The 25,862-nt window shown below is 42.2% G+C and overlaps 1 pseudogene; it reads right to left on the bottom strand.

Annotated features, from left to right (window-relative positions):
• Nucleotides 1–7,623: 7,623 nt before the first annotated feature.
• On the bottom strand, nucleotides 7,624–25,165 carry LOC136536200 (uncharacterized; annotated as a pseudogene).
• Nucleotides 25,166–25,862: the final 697 nt, after the last annotated feature.

The raw sequence follows: 25,862 nt of genomic DNA on the forward strand, positions 1-25,862 counted from the left end.
CACCCATCGATGCGGGACATCAAGGCGAAGCCGTCGGTGGTGACCTCGCCGGCGACGAGCAGTGGCCGGTCAATCACCGTGCTCTGCTCTGTGTGACTAATGTGTGGGGCCAGATTGACTCGAGGTCCCGCTGTCAGTCCCTGGGTACACTGGAGTCGGGTATGTCTAGCATTTAGGTTTAGTTTGATTTTTTATTTCTTTCACAGATTTGAATGCATGTTTCAAAATTTCATATCTCAAGCTAGGAGTGTTCAATTTTGGTGAACCAAATTTTATTAGTTTCATCTTGAAATTTAGTATTTGATAAAAATATGAGATGTACTATTTCTAGTATTTTCCTAGGAGAATGAAATGTAGCTAGATAAATGCTTTTTAAATAGTTTCTATTTTGTAAATTGCATAACTTGAGCAAGAAAAGTGATAAAATTATGATTATAATTTTGTTGGTCTTTTGTTGGCATGCTCTAGCTAGGAAAAATATTAAACCTACAGTAAACACACTTTTAATATGGTCTTCATATTTAATCCTAATTAATTGCTAGTTTCTAGTAAAATTAATTAAGATAAAAATACATAACATATGATCATGCAAATTTTTACATAGTATTCTTATGCTTGGAGGAATGTAAGAAAAATATTAAATCTATTGTTTGACACTTTTCACTATGCTAAATTATTTTTGCTAAAATTAGCCTATGTAACTTGTTATTTTTGTAGAGGTAGTTGTACTTATCCAAATGGCATGAAATTTGTACAGTGGATTATTGAGGTCATTTGTAGGCCATTGTTATTTTATCAGAATTTATTAAGTACTAAAATTATTTATCCTTTAAATCACTCTATTATTTAAGGAAAATAATAAATGGATATAAATGAGTTAGTTATGTTTGACTATGATGTTTTCTTGGGTACTTGTGATACATATGATCTGTTGATATTATTAATAAGGCTTAAAAGCAATTGGTTGTATGCAACTAGTTAATTATTGCTTTATAATTCAACTAGATGGCTGCATATATAGTTTTGGTTGAGTTGATAATTTCATGTTGATAATGGTCTTTTCTGTAAAACTTGTTAACAATAAAATTGTAAATAACTTACTTATCTACCTTGTGTTAAATTTTCATAGTCATAGGCTTTATGGTTTAAAAATTATGGCTGTTAGAAGTCTGCTGTCAGAAATGCTTGCTCTCTATATAGATTTGAATGATCGAATTGTTTGACCTAGATAACTGCTGAATCACATTAAGATGATTAAAAGAAAGTTATAGGCAATTTCATAAGATTTCCAAAATGTCCACAACCATATTATTTTGATGTGTATAACTCCAGTTATGATCAAAACAATTAGCTGTTGTCTTGTAGTCTAGAAAATGATTTACATAAGTGTTTGCTTAAGTAGTAGAGAAAAGATATGCGCCTACTCAGTAAAATAAGATGCAACTTGTTATTACTTTAATGCAATGCTGTTGAAAACACTTATAAGGATGCATTCATCACATCATATCATATTATACATGTCATTATATGCGCATTTGTAATATCTTATTCCATGCTCATACATATAGGATCGTCCAAAGAGATAACTCTCCTAGAGTTCACCGAGGAAGAAGAGGAGGATCGGCAGGAGACGTCTCAAGCCATAGCTCTAGGAGAAGAGGAGCAGACTCTCGAAGATCTCCCTGAGTGCCTGGATTACTGACCAACCTCTTTCCTCAAAAGCAAGCCCCAGAGCATTCTAAGTCTTCCATGTTTTACAAAATATTACTTGAGTCCTTTATGTTTGACGCATTAGGTTATAAGAGTTGATTAGAAATACTTGATGCGTAGAACTACCTTGTCTAGTTACGTATATCTTTAACCCTGTGTAGGTTCAGAATCAAATATATGCTTAGCCATGCTTAGACCGTTAGAAGTTAGGTGATTTCCTGTCACCTGCAAGATATAGGTGGATACCGAAGCATGGTTGACTATATTTGTTATCATGGAAAAGAACCATGAGATAATAAAAATGGAGGCCAGGCGGAGTCTATGTGTAGGTGGACTCATGTGATTCTGTCTGTGCTGATTAAGGACCGTACCATTGTTGGCACTTCTGACAAGATTGAACGCATGCCTCTTACTTAACTGGCTAGATAACTCGTTTCGACCATGAAGCCGAGTAGCTAAACTTAGGCCAGACTCCACTCTATTAGAGTGCACACTCTAGATGGTAGTAAGGATGTGCGGGGAGCCAGCCATGAGCCCAAGGGTAGGGTAGTCCTGATCGTTCTAGCAGCTGGCTGTCTCTGATTATGCGGCGCTGGGCGAACCCGCGAAATGTGTACTTGAGTTGTACCAATGGTGACCTAAGGTGACCGTTGATCTAGTCTGCTTGGGTTTGTGTTAGGAATAAATTCCCAGCTGATTGAAATCGATTCAAATCGCCATCTCTCCCGAACAGTGAGAAACTTGGCTAGCCCCAACATCGTAGTAATTATGTTATGGAATATGATGGCTCGGATGAACATGAAATTACTACACCGGCTATGGTTACTATTGTATGTTACTAAATGATGTACTACATGTTTGGCATAGGTTAGTCGCTAATCTAGAAATGAATAGCTATAATTAACTTGATGATCGAATTATAATTGTACCATTGAGTTAGTCGCTTTTTATGCACATTGTTGTAAAGCTACCTCCACTTATAAAGCCTTGCATAATCCTTGGAGTCACATTATTTTTGGTTTACGATGGGTAAGTCTAGCTGAGTACCTTCTTATACTTAGGGTTTTATTTCTATTATTGCAGATGGTATAGTTTATCACAACTATTGCAAGAACTGCTTCTGTCCTGCCATGGATAAGGAGTGAGCCCTAGGCAGGCATCTCTTATTAATCCTTCTTATATGCTTTTATGGGAGTTTGATCACAACCTGACACTATGTATTTGAACTATGATGGCAGATGTTAGTTTTAAACTTTAATTTGCTTCCGCTACTATTTACTGAACTTGGTTTGTAATAACCTTAATTCATACTCTAATGAATGAATTGTATTTGTGAACTTTATGTAACATGTGACATGTATGTTGAATCATGTGCAATTTTGGTTGTATGTTGATGGTTAATCAAGACCCGTCGTGGTACTCAACGGACTACCAGGTTTATATGGGACCACTTGTGGGCTGTCATTATACTTGTGCTCTTATAAATTGGTTGGTTCTGCTACAGCTGGCATCAGAGCAAGGTTCAACATTAATTGCCATATGTGTATTTAAAACAAAGGTTTTGTTTTTCAAAACTAGTTTTTAGCAACTTATAGCTATATATATAGGTGTTTTCAAAACCTAGAGTTTAAATCTAAAGTGTGCCAGTGATCACTTCCTTTATGCCCAATTAAGGACTTTAGGTGGCTAATTAAGTACTAACTTGGGGGTTTTTATTTTCGTCATCCATACGATGTGCTATTGTATGAATGCCATTCACTTGAGTGGTAATGTATGGATCAAATGCCTCTATGCCCAAGGTAAGGTGCCAATCATCATCACAGTGGCATGACCGCAAGTTGTGAGCATGTGGTCTAATGGGGGAGAGTTAGCTTTGATACTAAAGTATATATATGTCTCATATATATATGCAGAGGTATTTAATTGTGGGTTGGCTTTGATACGACTGTGTATGCATATTTATATGTATATATAGGGTGTATTTACTTTCGGGTAGCTTTGATACGGAAGTATATATATGGGTATATATATGAAAGTATTTAGATTGCAACTTAGAGCCTAGATTTACATTCTGCATGTATAATTGTGGGGTTGGGCTAAAATAAAATTCTTGTGCGGGTACACTAACAGCGAAACATGTAGCCCGGCTAGTTACACTATATATGAGAGAACGCATGCATGCCACCGTGTATGCCGTTAGAAATAATTTTCTTAAGTTTGTAAGGACGTACGGAACGTGCATGCATCATGATAAATCATTATTTCATACTTGCATTGTTCCTCCCCTTATAAATCTCATACTTGGTTATGTAACTCTTATCCATTATGATTGTGTCTCACAAGAGTTGCACCATGTTGTTGGTACAGATGGCAGCACTGGCTGGAAGTGAGAATTTCCTGTTGATGTTTGGAACTCCTGCCCTACTTTGGAGAGTCTTGCATTATGCGGGGTATTATGAAGCGCCCCTCTATTTCTAGGATAAAGTATACCTAGAGGGACAACCATGGTATAAAGTATAGCTGACCATACCAGCTCGTAACCAAGCACCCTTCTAGAAGGAATGGATGGCGGAATTTGAAGGAAGAACTCCTTGGGAAGCTACCCACGTAGTGGCTTTTGAGGCGCTGAGTCAGATTTGTCAGCAGCACGGGGATGATCTTACCGGCAGTGCCACCAGTATTTTTCCTTGGGTGGATCCATCCACAATAGTATGGGCACAGCGCAACAGCAATGCATTGATCCAAGATCGGGATGAGCGGGCAGATAGTTCTAGTCCCGCTATGAGTGCAATGTTTGCAGTGATGAAGATGTTCTATACTCATCAGGACACCAGAGACTTTTGGCAGAAATCCTATACCATCTGCATAGATAAGCTCATGAGAGCTAAAGCTGGACAGCGTAAGCTAAAGAAGCATGTATGCAAGCACAAAAAGGCAGCAAGTTAGGCTCAATGGGAAACTGATCAAGCTTATGTAGCTTTGGGAAATCTCCACACCCAAATGGAGCAAGTTAATCAGCAGAGAGCTACCGCCCAAGAGGCAAGAGTGGATGATCAGGCAGTGTTAACAAGACTACAGGAGCAGCTAGAGGCCACCTGTGCCAAGGCGTTCACAGCTACGCACCAGCGGATCCTAGCAAACAACCGTGCAGCTATGGCAGAAGCAGAACGAGACAGGACCCAAGCCTTGAGCGTACAATAGGACCATGTCAAGAGGAGCTTGCGTCAGCAGCTTGCATAGACCCAGAACATGGTGGTTGATCTTCATCATGAGGTGCATTTCTTGAACAACCAACTGCACCCGATCCTTAATGAGGAAGAAGAAGATCCAGAGATGTTGATCGATGATGACAATTGGGAGGAAGAGGAAGTAGAGCTAGAGGGTGAGGATGATCCTATATCCGACCTCGACAGCGAGCACGCGAAAGATTAGCATCGCCTAGTGACTAGTTAAAGCACTAGATGTATCCCTATTATTTATATAATGGGCTTGTAGCTTGAAGTTTGGTATTCGTGATTTGACTTCTGTGTAATATTGGCACTCTACATGTTGTTTCACCATGGGTTGAACTTTAATGAAATTCTAGTTTCATTTTACTGGTGATTATGACATGCATGTCAACACACTGTGAGCCCAATAAGTGATCAAATTGGTGATGTCATGTTGTGAGAATGAATTATTATGCCTTTGTTTTATTGTGTGAATTTAAGATTCTCTCCAGTAATTTCAGTTTGGCATGATTATACAATTCATCTACAATCTCCTAACATCATCCAATACTCACTTATTGTTGTAACTTTGCAGATGACTCGCTGTCGACAAAAGATGCTCGACAGTTCACCGAGGGGTATCCCACGATGGTAGATTTGTCGTAGAGGTGCGCGTGATCAGGAACCGAATGGTGACATAAGCACCAAGACACGAGATTTAGACAGGTTTGGCCGTCAGTATGATATAATACCTACATCTTGTGTTCTTATGTATTGCATTGAGATGTATCGATCTATCCACTCGGGGACCCCTGCCTCTCCTTATATACTCTAGAGGGGTAGGGTTACAAGGAAAGTATCCTATTTAGTACTATACAATATCTTACGGTGCACGCCGAGCAGCGCCGTGCACGCCTTGATCTTGTGGGCTGGGCCACCTCTGATGGTACGGCCCATGTCTTGTCTTGTAGATACCGAGGGCCATACCCCCACACTCGCACTCGCGCTAGAACCAACAATAGTCAAGGTGGCAACAACGATGACTTACCACCACTGCCACCACCGTCTGTGAATGAATTCTTTGCACAGTTCTTGGATAGTCAGAGAACAATAGAGGAAACCATGTGCACTACTAAATTTTTACCCTGTTGCACCGGCCAATTTTTGATGTTATAGGTCTAAAATAGATGCAATAGTTCGATGTCGCATCAATTTCTCGTTTGATGCCAGCCGATGCAGGTGGTCTTGATGCAATAGCCTTTCGCATCGGTTACTTGTGGTTGATGCGAGAAGCAGCTATTGCATCGTCCGTCCGTTGTCTATTGCATCAAAATTGAGAGATGCAATAGCTTGTTGCATCCAAATCATGTTGATGCAATACATCTATTGCAACGGCCAACGTTTGGTGCAATAGACTATATTGCATCGATATTAGGTTCGATGCAATAGAACCTATTGCATCACCATTTTGGTTCGATGCAATATGAACTATTGCATCAAGTTTATGTTTGATGCAATACGAAGTATTGCATGTAGTTTATGTTTGATGCAATTCGAACTATTGCATCGACTTTATGTTTGATGCAATTTGAACTATTGCATCAACACATGGTTGGATGCAATACAAACTATTACATCGACATGAGGTTGGATGCAAGAGGTTCTATTGCATCACCATTTTGGTTCGCTGCAATACGAACTATTGCATCGACATGAGATTGGGAGGACAACCAATTATTGCATCGGATTCATTGCACAGAAATTCATAAAATTACAAAATTCAATGGCACAAAAAGGCAATCATATTAATAACTTGGATCATAAGCATTCAATAATTTGTACAATGTGAGGAAGTCAAATGCCTTCCTATTTCCAAATAGGTAATTGCAAAGTTGAACTGCATTACAAACCACTAACTTATGCTACAAGTAGGCAATCATAAACAAAAATACATGTCTCTTAGCACAGATCAACATGATATCTTTCTTGTTGCACAATATTAGATTCATTTCAGCTTGCCAAGACTCCCTCAAGGTTGATCTTCCTAGAAAAGTCAAAATGACATGCATTAGTAATATATACAGTTGATCACACAGTTGGAATCAAACATAGACAGCATGGTAGATGCTAATCAAGGTTTTACTCATGCTTACATGAGAACAGGAGAGTTGATTAACATTGGACACTTTCTGCAAGTTTGAGCATAAAGAGCATAACACTAGAATCCAGTAAGACCATCTAGGGAATAAAATCAGTAACTTGCAAAATCCTAATGATTGTAGTACCATCCAGCCAAACATCAGTTGTTCATTGCAAAGTAGCATCACTAAAATGAAGTCCTCAAAGACTAGTAGCAGCATAGGCACAGGGACCAATCCAACCGGGTCATGGCACTACTAGAACTCACCAATCCCACCGGCGTGGAAAGCAACACTCTACAGCAGCTTGACACTATCAGTTAAAGCTGTTCACTATCTAATCAAAATTGGAATGCTAGCAGGAGCAGCAGCAAGGACATGTTTAACTTTTCTGTGCTCTCGCTGCAAAACTTATCAAGTTTCATGTATTTCTTTGCAAAATTTACAGCAGCAGCAGCAAGGACACATGATTCATGTATAAGTGAACAAAGTTCATGTTAATAATCTGGACAACAACTTAAAATGACACCTGATTCATGTATAAGATTTTGAGTTCATACCTTTCCTCATTTATTTCTCAAAACTCGCTTTTTACTTGCAGCATTATTCCTCAGTGTATGTGAAGTAATAAACTTCAAAGACTCATTACTGCCTTTGTCATTTAGGAAAAGTGATCTATTGGCATTGCTGCGAGTGAGGCGACTAGGTTCGATACTCATCTTATTGCTCACTAATTCACTGTCTTCTACAGTCTGCAAAAACAAGAAGATTTGAAGGAGCAATCACCACTTAGCAATTCTAAGAATCTGTTAAAGTACAGGTGATATTTTTGAAGTATATTACCTTTTGCACTTGTTCTGGTCCTTGGCTAGGAGTGGGAACAACAGCAGGCCCATTAGAAGGTGCATTATGTATGCCCAGCGCCGATTCTGTACCAGCCTTCATTTAAAAAAAAAGATGCACACATTACCTCAAGATTAAATGTAGGTATCCTTTTTCATTACATTACAGTTTTCATTTATCAAAAAATAGTACCTGTGCTGAATTTGCAACTTCATTTGCACTAACAGCAGCCTTCGTATTTAAAAAAAAGATTCACACATTATGTCAGATTAAATGTAGGTATCCATTACATTGCAGTTTGCATTCATCAAAAAAATAATACATGTGCTAAATCTGCACCTTCATTTCCACTAACCATATTTTCAATACCAGTAGCATTGGTTGTGAATTCTGAAGGATGAGTGGCTGTTTCTGCAGGCTGAGGGGCTGTTGTGGTTGGTGCAACATTCTAGCATTGGAGTTATAAGGAGAAACATTAGCAATCAAGCTTTACTAAAAACAATGATATTGGTAACAATTAAGAAGTAGTATTAGTACCAAAGGCGGTGCTTGATTCTGTTGTTTGATTAGTGCAAAAAACTCTTGCCTTAGTTCTTCTCTAATCTTGCTACTTGTACTCTCCAGTTGATATTGCAGCTGCTGAATTTTTTCCTTGTCGCTCTCCCTCTCAGCGGCTTGAACGGTAAGCTGTTCTTTTAACTTGTCTACCTCAGCTTGCATCTCAATATTCTTCTGTTGGGCTGCTGCTGCTAATCCAGATGCACGAGCCTGCTCTTCATTTCGTTCATTCATAAGTTGGCTTCGAGTCGGATACTTTGCCATGTATCCATGTCCAGGACCTTTCCTGCTCTTGCATCCAGTGGTTTCCTTGTAGGTTTCATGAAGAATGTGCCTTTCTTGTTCTTTTGAAATCACAGAAGCTTTCAACTCAATTCTCTCTGCAACTTTGGAGAAGGCGCTTTCCTAAATTTAAGAACACAATTAGTGTATTCAACTTTAGCAAGTAGCAACAGCAGTTCCAATTCAAGTATAATAAGAATTAGGTAAAATGGATACTTCAGAGATATGTATGACATTGGAGATAAATGAATAAAACATGTTATGAGAACATACATCACTGGACACTCGTTTTACCAAGTAGCCCATCTCTATTCAAATCACTTTAAAGAACATAACTTAACTACATAAAGCATAAGTATGATATTAGGTACATGAGATGAGTCTACATATTAGGTTGTTGGAAATGACAAGGCAAGTAAATGGATGAAGACAACATTAGTAACCATGATAGAAACACGTTGAATTCGAAAAGCTAAACAAAACTACAAGCTGATGACATGACCGGACGTGCAGTTGCACATGACCGGACGCGCAGGTCACAACAATACAAGCTAAAATAGTACAGCAGCAGAAAATAGCCATTTGAGCAGACCGGACGCGCATGTGCGTTAGGTCACTCATCATCGGACGCGTCCGCTCAGCAAAAACCCTCTCTGGTCACTCTCTGTTCGCGATCGGACTCCAAGTCTCGGTGCGTCCGGTCATGAACTCTCTTCAGCGTCCGGTCGGAAAATGGACCACAACCACTCTACAACACTGACCGGACGCGGAAACTATGCGTCCGGTCCAGCGTGCGGTCGCACTTGACACTCAACAATGCTCTACAAAAATTACAGCAGCTAGCATATGCTACTAGGAGACCACAGAAAAAGTTTGGAAGCATTTGGCTCATCCTAACTTGCTATACCAAAAAGAACAGGTGGCACAGCTGAAAACTGAAAATAGCATAAAGATAGAATTGCCAAACCGAACACAAGGACAAGGAGATGATGACCTTTTATCACCCAATCAGGGCATGTACAACCATCAATATAATAATTATGTTATATATAATTGCAACATCACTAAGTACTAATGAACAAAGTAGCACTTACATATATTTCCTTAGCAGCATCAGAAGACCATCGGCCCTCCTTGGTGCGTGTACTCCTCCAAAATGTCAAACCACCTGGCTCTTCACCAGTCTCTAGGTTTCTCTAAGATGTGAAAATTGAACATTGTTACTGTTTAGGTAAAAAATAAAAGAAGAAGATTAGGTTCCATATCATTACCTGCTCAAAACTAACTTGTGAAAAAGGTTTTGATCCTGTAAGATGTATTGTGTGTCGATGCTGGGAATTGCTAGAGTTTGTGGTGCTCATTCGCTAATATAAACACAGATATGTTAGTTGCACTACAAAATACAGACAATAAACACATATATGTTAGAGGCTTGGAACCTAGAATTTTTCACTTCCAAAATACAACACCAAGTAGTGCCACTCCACAATGTCCAAATCATCTGGCTTATGTTTCATTCTTTCATGATAACTGTTGTATGCCTTGTATGTGGCACTGAATTGAGCTCACCATCCTTTGTAACGATACTTTGCAATCTTCCATATCCTAGCCTTCTCTTCATCATTGTTTTCAATGTTCCACCTAACCTGTAGAAAGGGGATGACCAACAAATTGTGAACAATTAAGATATTACAAAGAATTAATTTATCATATGCGGGAGCAAGACTGTAACGTACCATTATATCTCGTGCTATTTTATCTTTAACAATCTGCTTGACATCTCCCCACTTTTTAACTCCAATAAGTGGAGTCCTTTTTCTTGTAAACCGAACTATTTCATTAACCAACGAGCGATAGTTATCTCCTATAGGACCGCCTTTTGTGGATGAGAAATCTATACTAAGTTTCTCAGTGCTAAGTTTAAATCTCTTAGCTTCGACCGATAAACCTTTCAAGGTTCCTCACCCAATCTTTCTCTTGTCGCCAACCCCTACTGTAAAATTGATGTTACAAAATGGAACGTATGTTAACATTATAAATCAGCATTTTTATGTTATAGTAATGTATGAACACTTTGAACCATTGCATACCTTTCTTAGAGGCCTTTGGCCTACGAGCATGAGCTAGAAACTGCATTGGTGCTGCGCTATTGTCACCACTTCCGTCTTCTTCAATGGTTTCATCATCTAAATATGCATCTGCACATACAAAAAAGTGAAAGTACACAGTTACAATGGAGTTGGAAATATATGTATATATTAAGGCTTCCACTAATGCCAAGATAAAACAAAATTAGATTACATATATCTTTAAGAAGCCCTTCCCTCCTCAACCATTCTTTATATGTTGCAACAGTATTCAGCCGGGTGTCATCCTTAAATTCTGCAAGATGCATATATAGATGTTATATATATAGTGTAAGTTTGAGAACTGTACCTAAAAATCATTGAGATGGTGGTTCAGGCGCTACGGCGCTTTCATGACGCTCTGGGCGAGTTGGCATGTCTTTGAAGAACAAAGAACAAAATGCCATGCACTCTTCTGTGATATATCCCTCCGCTATTGAGCCTTCAGGATGTGCTTTGTTCCTCACATAACCTTTTACCGTATGCAGATATCTCTCCACGGGATACATCCATCTATAGCATACAGGTCCACCAAGTGAAGCCTCTTCAGCTAGATGAACTGGCAAATGTACCATGATGTCAAAAAAAAGTAGGTGGGAATATCATCTCAAGCCGACATAGAGTCTCCCTAATCGAAGCACTCATGTTAGCAAGCTCCTTTTCATCCAGCTCCTTTGAACAAAGCGAACTGAAGAACCTACTCAAGTCAATCAATGGGACAACAACTTCTTGAGGCAGAATGTTGCATAGTACTAATGGTAAAAGTTTCTAAAATATAATATGATAATCGTGAGTTTTCAGACCAGACGACTGACACCGATTTTCATCCACACATCTTCGGATATTGGACGCGTACCCATCAGGCAACTTAACTTCATGTAGAAATTTGCATAAAAGTTTCTTGTCATCTTTCTCTAATTTGTACAAAGCGGGTGGTAAGGTGAACTTACCATTCTCATGCTCTAGATGTTGATCCATCCTTATCCCGAGATGCTGCATGTCAAGCTGAGCTTCCTCATTATCCTTACTTTTACCTTCTATGTCTAGCAAAGTGCCCAATATGCTCTCACACATATTTTTCTCGATATGCATCACATCCAAGTTGTGCCTAATAAGCAATTTTTTCCAGTACGGAAGCTGGAAGAAAATACTCTTCTTCCTCCAGTTGTGCCATCTCTTTTCTTCGTCACACTGCTTCCTTTTTCTTGATTCTGGGCTGAATGTGACTTGGTCAAAACTATCATAGTGTTGCAACACCTGTTCTCCAGTCAGTGGTTGTGGAGCCTCCCTATATTCTGTCTTGTTGAAACTGACCTTATTTTTGTGCCACTTGTGGTCCATAGGCAAAAAGCGACGATGCCCCATGTAGCAGTGCTTCTTCCCATGCTTCAACCATAAGTAGTCTATTTCCGTATGGCAGTATGGACATGCAAACTTGCCTTTCGTACTCCATCCAGAAAGCATCGCATATGCTAGAAAGTCATTGATTGTCCACAGTAGAATTGCATGCAAATCAAAATCCTTCCTCTCCTTTGCATCCTAGGCTTTGACACCCTCTTCCTAGAGAACTTTGAGCTCATCAATTAGAGGCTGCAAGTACACATCAATGCTAACACCAGGCGATCTCGCTCCTAGGATCATCATCGATAACATCCAATACGACTATTTCAAACACAACCATGGCGGAAGATTGTAAGGAATTAAAATCACAGGCCAACAACTGTACGACACATTCAACATACCAAACGGATTGAATCCATCAGATGCCAGACCAAGCCTGACATTATGAGGATCCTCTGCAAACCATTCATAGGTTGCATCCACATGTTTCCATGCTTTGGAGTCTGCAGGATGTCGCATTTTTCCATCAACCACCAATTCTTCCTTATGCCAACGCATATATGATGCTCTAGTCTCTGACATATATATCCTTTGTAGCTGTGGAATCAGTGGGAAGTATCGTAGGATTTTACATGGAACACGCTTTTTTGAGCCACAACTACTGCCAACATCCTGTACCTCTTTAGACTGCTTCCACCTTGTCTCACCACATTTTGGGCAATTATCCAGGCCCTCATATTCTTTCTCTCTAAATAACACACAATCATTATAGCATGCATCTATCTTTTCATAATTTAGACCAAGATCTCTAACAACCTTTTTGATCTTCTCCATACTATCTGGGAGGCAGTGTCCTTTAGGAAGAATAAGTAAGAACAGCCCAAGTACGTACTCCATGCAAGCATTACTACAACCAAACATGCACTTCATCTGAAACATTTTGACAATGAAAGACACCTGGGTAGCTTCTGTGCAGCCTGGAAACAACTCCTTCTTGGCCTCTTGTAGCAATTTAAAGAACTTCTTTGCCATCTCATTTGGCTGTTCCTCATCGATTTCTCCACGTATAGTACCCCTGATCAAAGAATGTAACAATTTTGTGGTACCAGCCCTATCATCAACATCATCATCATCAATAGCTGAACCTTCACATATACTTTCCTGCTCTTGGATGAAGCTTTCATCAAAACCTTTCTGAAGCAAATGATTCTGAACATCTGACCGTTTTCTAAATGACATGGAACGACATGCTGAACATGGACATGGTGCCATTCCTCCTTTAGAGCTGCCTCCAAAGGTGCTATCAAGATAATCTGTTAATCCTTGTTGCCACTCTGTAGATGCCTTATCCAGCCGCATCCAACTTCTACCTTGGTGTGACATTGATTTGAACACCTGACAAACACACACAAAGATAAATAAGAACATGCTACATATTTGAACGCCTGACAAACACACACAAAGATAAATAAGACGGGCCTAGTCGTGGTGCCACGGCGGTGAGCCAGTGAGTGGGCAACGAGAGCGTCGGTCCTCGGCATCCGTGCGTGGTCGCGTGTGCATAGGCCACGAGCGTTGGTCCGTCCTCGGCGTACGTCCATGGCCGCGTGTGCGTCGTGTTGCCTTGATCACTAGATGGGCGGCCAGGAAGCGTTGGTGCTGCCACCGGCAAGAAAACGAATCGGCCTTTGCTAGATTGGAAGAGCAGGCTTACGGCATGGGCTGATGGGCCTTCAAAGGCTTATGGGTCGGGTTAGCTTATGCATATACAGTCAAAACATGATTAGATAATAGTATAAAACAAAAAATATACTAGTCCATGCAACAACATATAACTAGCCTAGTGGTTTGTCCATGACCTGGACAGTCCTAGGGGCACCAGTTCGACTCCTCTACGCGGCCCCTTGCAGTAGTTATTTTTTAAAATTTTCCTTAAAATTAACAATTCAATTATTAGGTAGAAGTTAATTTTTAAAAATAATTAACAATTTACTTATTAGACGTGTCATTTTTTAAAAAATTAACAATTCACTTATTAGGTAGCCACAAGGTGTTTTCACGTTAGTCAATTTTCTTTCAAAAAATACCGGTTGCATCAAACACAAATCCGTTGCAATAGTACTTCCTAATTGCATCCATATTCTAATCCGGTGCAATACCACCTACATATTGCATCAAAAAATCAATACTAACGCAACCAAATGTGTCTGATGCAATAATTTCTACCTATTGCATCCCGTGTTCCAAATGATGCGATAGATCATACCTATTGCATCAACATGAATTACTATCGCATCCAACTCTTTTTCGATGTAATAACGACCACATATTGTATCAGATTCCAAAAATTGATGCAATAGCAGCCACCTATTGCATCAGATTTTTGTTTGATGCAAGGGGACGTGATGCAATAGGGTCAAAATTTAGTAGTGGTGCCTCATTGCATAGAATATTGCTCATGCCCGTCAGCAACAACAGGGGCCTGAGCCGAATCAATATAGCTCTTTCAAGGATTTCCTGGACACCAAGCCTTCTATCTTCAAGGTGGCCGAAGAACCACTTTAGGCAGATGAATGGCTTAACATAATTGAGCAAAAGTTCCATCTATTGAGGGTTACGGAGCATCAAAAGGTAGAATATGCGTCCCATTAGCTGTAGGGACCGGTCGGGATATGGTGGACCCATTTCCTGTCCTCTTTACCTACCAACGCATAGGTCGCATGGGAGCAATTTAAGTTAGCCTTTAGGGGACATCACATTCCCCCAGGGCTAATGCGCATGAAAGCAGCCGAGTTCAAGCGACTCACTATGAGACCCCGCTAAATGGGCCAAGGTGGGTTGGGCCAAACGGCCGAGCTACTGTAGCTCGGGGGATGATGGTACTGTAGCAACAAAAGGTACTGTATCTACGGGACTTTAGTCCCACATCGTAACTAGAGGAGGTGCTGAACCAGCTTAAAAGCCTGAGCCTAGGAGGGAATAAATTCTGGTTCGAACCTTTTGTGCGAAGCAAGGACGAAAGTGCAAGGGAGTTAATTAACAGGTGTGGTCCATTCAACGTGTAGAGTGGATCTGAGCCGTCTTCCTGGGCTAGGGTGTTACACTCACACAAGGGACCAAGACCCTTATGGAGTACATGCATGCATTCAACAATTTATCCCGTTATGCCCTAGGGTTCGTCGATATAGAAGAAAAGAAGATTGAAAGCTTCAAGAGAGGTCTTAGCACTAAGCTAATGAAAACTATGGCCAACTCGAGGTGCACCACATACAATGAGTTCTTCAGTGATGCCTTGACTCAAGAGAACCAGAACACTCTACATGCGGCAGCAAAAGACTGCAAGAGAGCAGCTGAGGTAGGCGCCTCGGGGTCTTCCCAGTCTAGAGCTCCAGTGGTGGCTAGGCCATAGTTTTTACCGCCAGCGCCCAAGTTCAGGCCTCCTTTACCAAAAGCCCAGGCCAACCGACCTCAGAAGGTGTTTCATAAGGCATTCACCATTGACCTACCCAAGGGAAATGGAGGGCAAGGAAGCTCAGTAGGACCCAAGAGCAATCAGCCATGCTTCAACTGTAATCAGTTGGGCCATTGGTCCAAAGAGTGTCCCCATCCTAAGAAGAATAGCAATCAAAATCAGGGAAATCAGAGGCAGACAAATCCTAAAGCTCATCCTGGAAACGTGCATTACACCGTTATTGAAGAAGTTCCTGCAGGAGAGGTTGTCACAGCTGGTATGTTTCTTGTTAACAAATATCCTACCATTGTTTTATTTGATTCTGGAGCTTCTCATTCATTTATGAGCCAAGCATTTGCATCTAAGTATGATCAGAAAGTAATTGAGGTAAACAAGGGTGGTTATTATATAAGTTCGGCTAGGGCTACTATCTCTACAAATAAGATAGTCAGAGATGTGCTCATCTTTATCCAAGAGAGGGAGTATATGATGGATCTAATAGTATTGCCTAGATTAGCCATAGATGTGATCTTAGGCATGAGTTGGATGAGTGACCATGGTGTTCTCATTGACACCTCCACTCAGACAATTATGTTGAGAGAACCAAAGGGAGGTAATGCTTTTCTAGTACCACTTCCCCAAAGTTTTGATCTCCAAAACTTGTCTTGTGCTATCCAAGCCACTACCCTTTGTGATATTCTAGTGGTTTGTGAATTTCCTAATATATTTCTAGATGAGTTACTAGGTTTATCGCCTGATAGGGATGTGGAATTTAAGATTGAGTTAGTGTCAGGTATGGCACCTATCTCAAGAAGACCCTATAGGATGCCACCAAATGAGTTAGCTAAACTTAAAATTCAATTACAAGAACTATTGGACAAAGGTCTCATTCAACCTAGTTCATCTCCATGGGGATGTCCAGCTTTGTTTGTAAAGAAGAAGGATAAGTCTTTAAGAATGTGTGTGGATTATAGGCCACTTAATGCTGTGACTATTAAGAACAAGTATCCTTTGCCTCGTATCGATATCTTGTTTGATCAGTTAGCAAAAGCAAAGGTATTTTCTAAGATTGACTTGAGGTCAGGCTATCATCAGATAAAGATCAGGCCTAAGGATATACCTAAAATAGCTTTCTCCACTAGGTATGGCTTATACGAGTATTTGGTCATGTCTTTTGGACTGACGAATGCTCCTGCCAACTTCATGTACTTAATGAATTCGGTATTCATGCCCGAGCTCGACAAGTTTATGGTTGTGTTTATTGATGATATTTTGATTTATTCGAAGAATGAGGCAGATCATCTAAGAATTGTTTTGTCTAGATTGAGGGAACATAAGTTATATGCCAAGTTTAGCAAGTATGAATTTTGGTTGAGCAAAGTATCTTTCTTGGATCACATCTTATCTAGAGATGGAATATCTGTAGACCCATCTAAAGTACAAGAGGTCATGGATTAGAAGGCCCCGACTTCGGTTCATGAAGTTTAGAGTTTTGTGGGGTTAGCAGGCTACTATCGCTGTTTCTTTCCTGATTTCTCCAAGATAGCTAAGCCCATGACCAGACTACTTTATAAAGATGAAAAGTTCAGATGGATGCCAGAGTGTGAAGTAGCTTTTCACACTCTAAGGACCTTATTAACCATAGCTCCTATGCTAGCACAACCAGACATTGAAAAGCCTTTCGATGTGTTCTATAATGCATTGGGTATAGGTTTGGGGTGTGTGCTCATGCAAGAAGGAAGAGTTATTGTCTATGCTTGTCGACAGTTGAGAAAGCATGAAGTCAATTACCCTACACATGATTTAGAGCTTGCAGCAGTTGTTCATGCGTTGAAGATATGGATACACTACTTGTTGGGAAATGTATGTCACATATATACTGACCACAAAAGTCTCAAATATATCTTCACTCAACCTAAGCTGAACATGAGGCAGCGAAGATGGTTAGAGCTGATCAAGGACTACAATTTGGAAGTGCACTACCATCCAGGAAAAGCCAATGTTGTAGCAGATGCACTTAGTCTGAAATCTCATTGCAACACTTTGGAAGTGTTGTTGGAAGATGGATTTAATTTGTTACATCCTATTGTGCTACACAATATCACTATCAGTTGCTCACTTGAGAGCAAAATCATAGAACTACAGAAGACAGATGTAGGTGTATTTCACATCAAGAGAAAGATGAAAGAATAAGAAACTAAGCAATTCAGGTTAGATGAAAGAGGTGTGCTATGGTTTGAGGACCGACTTGTGGTACTGAAAGACCACGAGCTTAGAAATCAAATTTTAGATGAAGCTCATTCATCCAAGTTGTTTATCCATCCAGGTAGTAGCAAAATGTTTCAAGATTTGAAAACCCATTTTTGGTGGACCCAGATGAAGAAAGAGAACGCCGCCTATGTCGCTAGATATGATAATTGTAGTAGAGTAAAGGTCGTTCATTTGAAATCTGCTAGATTACTTCAGCCTTTGCCTATTCTAGGTTGGAAATTGGAGGAAATAAGTATGGATTTTATTACAGGCCTTCCGATGACACAGCAAGGTCATGATTCCATATGGGTCATTGTAGATCGTCTCACCAAGTCAGCACATTTTATACTGGTGAACACAAGGTATCACGTGGGGAAGTACACTGAGCTGTATGTTTCTCAGATAATGAGGCTACATGGAGTACCTAGGACCATAATCTTAGATCGGGGACCATAGTTTATAGCTTGTTTCTGGGAAAACTTACACTAAGCTTTGGGGACTAAACTAATAAGAAGTTCAGCATACCATCCACAAACTTCTGGACAGACCAAGTGAGTAAACCAAATCTTAGAAGATATGTTGAGAGCCTATGTTATATCTTCCAAGGGTTCATGGGAGAAATGGCTACCTTTAGCTGAGTTCTCCTACAACAATAGTTATCAAGCGAGCATCAAGATGGCTCCTTTTGAAGCCTTGTATGGTCAGAAATGTAGAACTCCTTTGAATTGGATTGAGCCCGGCGAAAGAAGATACTTTGGCATTGACTTTGTCACTGAAGCTGAAGAGCGGGTACGCATTATCCAATAGCATATGAAAATAGCCCAATCAAGACAAAAGAGTTATGCTGATAAAAGAAGAAGACCACTAACTTTTGAAATGGGAGACTATGTATACTTTAAAGTGTCACCCATGAAAGGAGTACAGAGGTTTGGAGTAAAAAGAAAGCTTGCGCCTAGATATGTAGGGCCATATAAGATTATTGAATGAAAAAGAAATGTCGCTTACAAGTTACAACTTCCTCTAGAGATGAGTGTATAGAGGAAGAAAAGGGCAAGAAGTAGGACCAAGCAATACCTAGCCAGAGGGAACAACAATGTCGCGCAATGCGCTCGTAGCGTGGTCCAGGGCCTCGAGCACCGACGTAATCCCTACGTCGGGGCTCTCTCGCTCCATGCTCTCTGCGGCATCGTCAAGGGTAAAAAGCATTGATGCCAAATCCTATAGATCCATCCACTAGAGCAGGGGCATGCCCCGTGTGGGTGAGCCGCTGCTCACTGATGTCAGGGCCAGGGATGACCCCTCTCGCTGTGATGTCCCCACCGGGACACCCCCTCTGGTGATGGAAGGGGTCAGTGGTGTGGACGTGAACCTTTCTCCCATCACCATGACTCCTAGGGACCCCTCGGCCGTGTCCCCCTCCATCCGACCCGCGCCAAGCACCATCGCTTAGCCGCCGATGGCATGGGTCATGCCGATACCTCAGGCGATGTGCGGTTGTGCCTAGCTATGACCCATCTATCATGGCTGCCGTCACCTCCACCTATGCCGATGGGGTCACGACTGGCTATGTCATGCCCACCACGGTCGGTGCCATGAGCACGGTCAGTAGCCTCATCCGCCCCACCGGTGGCAGCAGTATCACGGCCATCATCGGCTGCTCCGCAACCTCTGAAGGTGCCCCTTGAATGCCTATGTCCGCTCATCCCACCGAGGGCATAGGCGCCACCATGGGCGTCGCCTGACCGACCAGCGACATGGTCACACTAGCGCCACTCCTGCTTGAAATAGGCACGACACCAGCCGATGACCGCCGCCCTGATTAGAGGGTGATGCTCTTGTTCGGTGCCAGCGCCAAAGGATTCTGCTACCTACCGACGCTGTAAGGGACAAAAAAACATAAGTCATGATGAAATTCGACTAAAACAGAAAAATTAGAGGAATTGATAACTCACCTTAGTGTCATCAGGTGGCAGATGTGTTTGGGGGATGAACCCCCTGACCCTTGCTCTAATTCATCGAAATGAGGCCATTTTGAGCCCACCCCTACTTAGGCAGAGGGGCTTGCCCCTAGCAGCTCCTAGGGCACATTGGCGGAACGCCCCTCCCCCCTTAGCTCTTGGGGCGCGACGGCGGAGCTGCCCACCTCCACTGGCACCTCGGGCACAATGGTAGAGCCACTCACCTTTGTTGGCTCCTGAGGTAGGCCAACGTTTTGACCTGCCTCCGCTGGCTCCCTAGATGTACCCTCCCCTCCATGGAATGGGAAGAGCCCGATGCCTACTAGGACAAACCAATGCCTGTCAGCGCATCCTTGTTCTCCAGGTTGTCCCACTCGATATCGTTGGCTACCATTTCTTCTTTCTCCATCACCTCATCGTTGTCACCATTGTCATCGTCATCATCGTTGTTAGTGTCCTCCCCTCATTCCCACGCCCGTAGCTTCCGCTTCTTCTTCTTCTTCTTCTTGTCCTCCTTCGCCTTCCTCAGTCGCTCGCCCTCGGCACGATTCACTGCCCTCATGGCTGATGTGATAGAACTGCCCAATTTATACAAGATCAAGTATGGTTGTCCCCGCTAACACGTTGACACACCCATACTTTCACTCATATAAACCCGGTAGTCCGCCGAGTGTCTCGAAAGACCTCGGTAAATCAACATCACAACCAAGATCGCGTGATTAAGCAAATACACATCACATACATCGGGTTGCAGTGGAAATAATATTACAAAGGGGTTAACAAATAATAGTACAAGTTTGGGTTTCAAAACCACTTAGTGAAAACAACATAGCTTTCAAATGATTACATTAATATAAGTTCCAAATATATTGCTAGCATAAGCGACATCATCCGACAAAAGCATATAGATGAGAAGTAAGTATAGAATCACCGAGCCCACCGGTGGTTAGCCACCATCATCAACAGGTCGAGAACATCACCTGCAACAAGGTGGGATAAACCCTGAGTACTCGAATGTACTCAGCCAGACTTACTCGTCTTAAACCAAAATAAAGCGACACCAAGGATTATGCATGGCTTTCTTTAGTGGGCTAGCTGACTTGTTTGCGAAAAGCATAAGCTATCATGAAGAAACCATTTTAAGTACTTTGCATCATCTTTATTATGACCTATCCATCTAGGTAAGCGCCTGTACTACAGCAATCACTTGATTAACCAATAACATCCAGTTACCAATTTAGATTTAGCATATCCCATACCATCCAGATAACCATCATTGTTCCATAATAATTACTACGATGCCGTAACTCAAGTCAAGTGCTCACTATCCAGGAGCGATGGCGATTCGAATCGATTCCTAACCAGCTGGTGATTTATTCCTTACACAAACCTCACTCACCCGCTAAAGTGAGATATTGATCACCGAGTCAACTATCCAGGAATCTCGAGTTTGCCAGGAACCACATGTACCCGGGGGCCGACCGACTGCACTTTGGTCTTATCATCTCGCCCCCGTGTCCTACCACACCTGCTCCGGCATAGTGCACTGCGGGCAATCTACTCGGCCCGAATAATCTCCCAGCTTCGCGGTCGGAAGGTACTTTATCCGGCCAGCTAAATGTAAGGCATGCGTTCAACATGACTTGAGGCCCAACAACGGACGGTCCTTAATCGACACAGACGGAAACTAACAGCACCCTAGAACCCTGTCTGGTTGCCTCCAACTTTTTCGTCCGGTCTCCAATTATCCATCACACATGGTTAATTCCAGGATATCATTCTTTCCATAGCTAAATTCTTCCAGTAACCACCTATAAATGTAGGTGACCGGATATCACCGATCGCTACCAGTCTAAGCAAGGCTAAGCAGTCATTCGATCCCGACCTAACAGGGTAATAAGGTAATAAGGTAGGCAAGGATAGTAATAAATGCATCAACGGTTTCAATCAACTCCTACAACTTAATGCAACAATATATATATAACTCATATATAGAAAGAATTGCTTTTATAAAGTAGGAGACTTAGAATGCTCCGGGGCTTGCCTGGGATCCGACACAAGTCAGTTCAGTTAGCTTGCACCGTCCTGGTGATATCTCAGGTCCTAGCATTCGCTTAGTCCTTCCATCTTCGGGATAGATCCATTAAACACTGTCTTCGGGTTTGGCTCCAACATCTCATCCTTCACGTGGTGCATCTAGCATGCCTAGATGAGATGCAATATGCAAGTGTATGAATGTGATGAATGGTAACACAAGATGCATCACATAAGCATTCAAGACAAACCAGTTATTCACGGCAATCATAGAGTCAAGGCTGCAAACAGCAGCAGCTAATTTTACTCATAGCAGGAGTTGTACTAATCCAAAAGACATGCAACAAGATAATCTGGAAATCTTATGGAATTTTCTACAATTCATCTTTAATCATATTAGCATGATTCTCAAGTTAACTAAGTCAAATATATCCATTTACAGAAACTGGTCCACAATTGACAGAAAGCAGCCATTTCTGAAACCCAACTTTAAACAGCTGTAACTCTTAAACTACTTGGCCAAATGACACCAAATTTTAATAGAAGCTAGATACATGAATTATCTACAACTTTTGTATAAACAAGTTTCACAACAAAGCACATTATCATGAAGAACTTTACTAAGTTCCCAGATCTATCCATAAACCACATCGGCAAGAAAATAATTATTAACTTATGTTGCAAATACATAATTGGGCAAAACCAACTTTACCAACATTTCACACATGACTAAAGAACACCAGAAAACCTAGTGTCCATGACCAAATAAATTCTTTTAATGCATTTCTTAATTTATTTTAGATAACAAGGTGACTTAATGAACATATACCAAAAGTGCACAATAACTTCTACAAATATTACAGTGGCTCACATATACTCTCAATAGTCTAATGTACAAATTTTACTCAATTTGAATATGTATAGCAACCTCTATGAAAAGAACAAGTTGCTAAAGCAAGAATTCATGTAAGAGCGAGATAAACCAATAACTCACTCATACTTCACCCAATACTCATGAAATTTTTACCAGATATCAACTATCACATGAGTAGCATGTCACAAAAATTTCACTTCATTTGGAGCCCTAGATCTACAGTTATGAAAAATAACAAATTCAACTAGCATTACAACCTTACTGCACAAATCTATTTTTACCGCAAAATATTTAAACTAAAACATGCCATATTATAGATACACTGCATAGACAATTTCACAAGGATTCCAAAAAGTCCTCATTTACTATTTTACGAATTTTCTACGATTTACTATGAATTTCCAAAAATTCCTGCAAAATAATTACAAACCAGTCCTTACGGCACTATTCATATGAGTCAGTGGTTATGCACTTAGGCCCTCCCCTTTCTTCTAATTGTTGCACGCAGCCCCTCACGCGAATCAGAGCAGGGGAGGTCGTCGGAGCTTGCTGTTGCGGCCGGAGGCTGCTCGTCGGCGGCGGTGGAGTGGCGTGGAATGGCCAGGGGAGTCATGCGCACCCACCGAGCTACACATCCCGGTCGGAGACGGTCCAAGGCGGCCCGGCCACGCGCTGAGGCGGCGCTGGTCATGGCTGCTCCGTCGACGGAGAGCAACAGTGGCCAAAGGCGCCGGCAAAGGAGGTCCAGAGGCGCGGCGTGGTGAGAGGAAGGTGGTCCTGCGGTCCATTTGGGTGTAGGGAGGTCGTGGGCAAGGAAACGCGGCGGCAGCGAGCTTGAGTGTCACCGGCCATGGCGGACGGCTGCACGGGAGCGAGGAGAGCGCGAGAGGGAGCGAGCAGGGAGTGGAGAGGGGGATGGAGAGGGCGTGCTGGTGCCCCTCCTCATCGGCAGCAGGGCGCAGGGCGCGTGGCCGGAGGTGGGACACGCGGCAGCGGCGGGAGCGCATGGCGGCCACGTTCACAACACGCGTCGCCGTTCGGGCATTTCCCCGAGCACGTGGCGGGCGTCGGTGTGGGCAAGGTGGGCGCCGGATTGGGCCAGATATGGGCCGATTTAGACCTCGGGCCCAAAACAAAGTTTGAAGCCCGCGAACTGCTCTACATTTTCTATTTAGATACGAAGGTCATTAGAGCTCTTCAACAGCGGGTAATTAAGCCACAAACTGCTAGTGTCAGCATATTGACAGCGACAAGCAAACGTTCAAATTGATGGTGAAAACGAGGTCAAACTGGTTCCATCTTTTTACATGCTCTTCTCCATGAACTTAGCTCCAACTTCCATTTTGGGGTCAAGTCAAGTTGCTTAACGAAATTTGGAGAACGCGAGATGTCAATGTCGATGTCGATGAATTTCTAGACTTAGAATATTTCTAAGTCCTGAAATCAGCAGCAAATTCGATCTTGTGACCTCGATTTGACTTACTTCCAAGATGATCTAGCTCTTCGTCCAAAAACAAAGTTTGTTCTACATGATATGGACTACTACTTTCATTTAATGTCCAACCTCAAAACTGGTATAGATCCTGTTGTTCTTCTTTGACCAAAGTAGGATCACGATGAAGCTTAAATTATCCTTTTTGATCCATTGGAGCATTTTCTCGGCATTTGCCCAACATGAACCTTTCATGACTTTCGTTGTAGAGTTCATCTAGAGTCATTTGGGCATGGTTGCAAGATTTGGTTGACGATCGAGAATTCCATTCACTTTATAAAATAATTCAAGCAAGGACATAACTCGTCATTTCATGTGACTTCTTGATTCCAAACTTCACGAAACTTTTCCGTGGACCAATATAGATGGGTATTGATGTGAGACACATGAAGATATCCCAATCACACCACCCAAGCATATATCTTGAAAAGGGGTCTATAGGCGAGCAAAGGTGCAATCTCCAAGTTTAGGTTGGGGCTCGTTTCTATAGGTTTGACCTTGACATCTTCATCATCACTTAATATACCATGTTTTAGCTCAAACCCATTGCTTAACTGGTGGCAAACACCTGGGGTGTTATAGCTGAATCCCTAGGTAGCGGCACCAGGTGATCCATGAGGATGAGATCCCTCGACTGGTCCCACCCCTCTCAAAGTTAGTCTCACGGGGTTAGGAAATCAATTGAAGAGACGGCAAGAGAAAGGGAAACTTACGAAGACAACATAGCCTGGCTTCGGCCACATCAGAGGATGCCCTGGCACTAGGTAGACGAAGTCAAGGGTGGCACCTATGTCATCCCGCAATGGCTCCATCACCTCCTTGATGTGTTGCATGATCTCAGAGTTGGGGAGCATTCCCTCGATGAGCGTTGTTCCGTCAAACGACACCTCGGGCGCCATCGCATATAGCGCGAGCATGCATCTCATCGATGGTGCCACCCTCCTCATGTGGTAAGCCTTGATGACGCCCGACCCTTTTAGGCCATTCTTCTTTAGGATGTGGATGGCAGTGATGTGGTCTTGGATCTTCTTCTTGTCCTTCTTCGGGACGCCCTACTTCCTCCACTGCTCTAGGGCCTCTTCGATCAGGTGCCCAGTGAACTTCGACAGAGGGGCGGCGGTGTCATTCTTAAGGTAGAACCACTACGAGTGCCACCCCTTGTTGGATGTTGAGAGCCACATGGATGGGTACTCACCGACCCAATTGTTCTGAAGTTGGATGCCGACGCACCCCATCGGCATGTGCAGCTCCTGCCTACCGCCCTTCTCCCTCTTCTTCTAGAGGTTGACGGTGAAGAAATACCTCCACAAGTCAAAGTGGGGGCTGATCCCTAGGAATCCTTCACACAGCACGACGAACGCTGCTATGTGCTAGATCCTATTGGGATTGAGATGCTGTAGCTCAATCTTGTAGAAGTGCAGCAGCCCCCGGAGGAATTTATGGGTGAGGGTTGTGAGCCCACGCTCATGGAAGTGGGCGAACGACACCACGTAACCGTCAGGTGGCGACGGTGAATCCTCATTGCTGGGCCGCAACCACTCCTCGGCCGAGGTCCATGCGTGGAGAAGACCACAATGGATGGGCGCTCAAAGATGA

The sequence above is a fragment of the Miscanthus floridulus genome, chromosome 2 (genome assembly GCF_019320115.1).
Source record: "Miscanthus floridulus cultivar M001 chromosome 2, ASM1932011v1, whole genome shotgun sequence".
NCBI classification, from domain to species: Eukaryota; Viridiplantae; Streptophyta; class Magnoliopsida; order Poales; family Poaceae; genus Miscanthus; species Miscanthus floridulus.